Source organism: Limulus polyphemus, unplaced genomic scaffold (assembly GCF_000517525.1).
Source record: "Limulus polyphemus unplaced genomic scaffold, Limulus_polyphemus-2.1.2 Scaffold3871, whole genome shotgun sequence".
NCBI classification, from domain to species: domain Eukaryota; kingdom Metazoa; phylum Arthropoda; class Merostomata; order Xiphosura; family Limulidae; genus Limulus; species Limulus polyphemus.
In genome coordinates, this window is record NW_013669481.1 from 80,424 (window position 1) to 83,835 (window position 3,412).

Here is a 3,412-nt window from a genome sequence, read left to right on the forward strand (position 1 = left end):
AGATACTGAACTTTGTTTTTACCAAACATATAGACACTGAACTTTTGTTTTTACCAAACATATAGATACTGAACTTTTGTTTTTACCAAACATATAGATACTGTACTTTTGTTTTTAACCTTCTTTTTTGTTTTGATCTTCCTAATTTGATTTTATAAACGATGTACAGCTAGTGAAGGTTACCAACTTAAGCCTTTAACACCAATCAATCTTACAATGTCATGATAAGCTTGTAGCAACCTTTGTGTACATAATCGGGCCGGGTGTGGTCTAATAGCTAGCACGACAGGCTGCGAATTCCATGCGACAGGATCCGCATTTTTAGCTGTGGGCGAACTATAAAAGTAACATTTAATCCAGCGAGTCAGATCAGAGTAGCCATGTTGGCTGTACGAGTTACTGACCATTTGCCCTTCTTCTAAACTAGGGATGGCTATGTCCGAGAATTGTGTTGTTTGACTGGTCATTTACCCCATGCTTATCACGTGCAGATCAGGTTTGAAAAATAGAATACTAACTAAAGAAAGTACAAAATTAGATGCATTTATTGGGAAGTCGATTAAAAGAAATTGGTACAATGTAAAAATGCTTTTCGCTGAGTTTCTTTTTGTTAAGACTTGGAAACATATAGACCAGGCTAAAGTCGAATCGCTTATAACAGTTTTGTTATACGTAGGTTAATGAATGTGCCTTATACCGACAGAAAAGCAGGCGTACATTTTGATAAATAGATAAAATACCATTTAATTATAGCTTAATATGATGAGCCAGTTGTGTTATAAATCTAGCTCTAAGAGCGTTCTTGTCAGATTAATACTGGGGTCTTAAGAAACAATAAATTTTGAAAGCCGACAATTCAGCAATGCTGTTTAGCAGTGTCGCTTTTTTTTTTGTAATTAACGACGTGATGGTAAGACGTTCATACGTCATGTCACGAGCGAGAGATATATATCGTTAACATAATCTCCCTGTTCAGTGAAGATATGAGATATAGAGACAAAACGAAGTTTACAACTGGTTCGCTTGTGATAAAGAAGAAATATTAGATTTTGATGAAAGACAGGGCATTGTATCTAAGACAATTATTGTTCTTAATAAAAAAGATTGATGGCCATTAATAGTGATTATATGGATGTGCTGAGGCATAATTGTGAATATAACACAGATGAAAAATAATATGCAAGAAACTATGTAGGAAACTGATTTTAAGGGAACTGCAGTGTAGAATGTTTGAAACCCAGGTAATACTTGCCAGATATAAATTCAATTATATGATTATGTTCGTGGACAAAGAACGTCACAGCCAGAGGTAAATTGTGAAGACTGACGCCCCCACAAGTTCTTAAAAACGGGGAGAAGGTTTCTCTGTGATATGAAGAGAACTGCTACGCCAGATCTTACTACAGATGCCAGGGTCTTTGTCACAGATGACGGCATAATAGTTTCTATAGCAACTTTAACTGATCTTAAGTTTGTACCTCACATAAAGTGTTCAATAGACAACATTCCCTGAGTATATCATGGTAACACACTCCACTATTACTACGTGAGAAGGGTTTTACAGAAGACAGTCCTTGGGTATATCATGGTAGTACACATCACTATCAATACATGTAAAAGGTTTTACAGAAGACAGTCATTGGGTATATCATGGTAGAACACATCACTATCAATACATGTAAAAAGTTTTACAGAAGACAGTCATTGGGTATATCATGGTAGAACACATCACTATCAATACATGTAAAAGGTTTTACAGAAGACAGTCCTTGGGTATATCATGGTAGAACACTTCACTGTCAATACGTGACGTGTAAAGAGTTTTACAGAAGGTAGTCCCAGAGTATATCATGGTAGTGCACTTCACTATCAATAGATGTAAAGTGATTTACATATGACAGTCCCAGGGTATATCACGGCAGAACACTTCACTATCAATACGTGACGTGTAAAGAGTTTTACAGAAGACAGTCCTTGGATATATCATGGTAGAACACTTCACTATCAATAGATATAAAGTGTTTTACATATGACAGTCCCAGGGTATATCATGGTAGAACACATCACTATCAATAGATGTAAAGTGTTTTACAGAAGACAGTCATTGGGTATATCATTGTAGTACACTTCACTATCAATACATGTAAAGGTGTTACAGAAGACAGTCATTGGGTATATCATGGTAGAACACATCACTATCAATACATGTAAAAGGTTTTACAGAAGACAGTCCTTGGATATATCATGGTAGAACACTTCACTATCAATAGATATAATGTGTTTTACATATGACAGTCCCAGGGTATATCATGGTAGTACACATCACTATCAATTTATATGTAAAGAGTTTTTACAGAAGACAATCCTTGGATATATCATGGTAGAACACTTCACTATCAATAGATATAAAGAGTTTTACATATTACAGTCCCAGGGTATATCATGGTAGAACACTTCACTATCAATAGATATAAAGTGTTTTACAGAAGACAATCCTTGGATATATCATGGTAGAACACTTCACTATCAATAGATATAAAGAGTTTTACATATGACAGTCCCGGGGTATATCATGGTAGAACACTTCACTATCAATAGATATAAAATGTTTTACATATGAAAGTCCCAGGGTATATCACGGTAGTACACTTCACTATCAATAGATATAAAGTGTTTTACATATGAAAGTCCCAGGGTATATCACGGTAGTACACTTCACTATCAATACATGTAAAGTGTTTTACAGAAGACAGTCCTTGGATATATCATGGTAGAACACTTCACTATCAATAGATATAAAGTGTTTTACATATGACAGTACCAGGGTATATCATGGTAGTACAATCACTATTATCTCTGTTAAAAAGTGTTTAGAACATACATAAATTTCAGGATCTTTAAAAGTTTGTAATTTTATATATTTGTAAGTAAGTAAAGTAGTATTTTATAATAAATTTTTATATTACATGAAATATTAAATATACAAGATTTGCACAAAATGCAATTAAATATATATATAAATATATATATAAGCCTGATGATAATTTTTTGGAAAGGCTCTGCCAGTCCCTTTTTTAGCCTATGGCGTGCCCTTCGACCCCCTAGCCTGAGTCTCGCTATGTTTGTGGACAGCGTTTAGTAATTCCCCAAGTTTAACAATAAAAGGATAATTCTAGCTTTGTTTTATAATGTTTAATTCATTTCTTGTCTCTGCCAATAAACAACGCGTCTTTCACGTCATATCATTGTCAGCAAACAACGCATCGTTGGTATCCTGCCATTGTGAATTAGCAACGTGTCGTTCATGTATATTGTATATGTATTGTTATCATCAGTAAATAACATATTGTATATGTATTGTCATCGTCAGTAAATAACATATTGTATATGTATTGTCATCGTCAGTAAATAA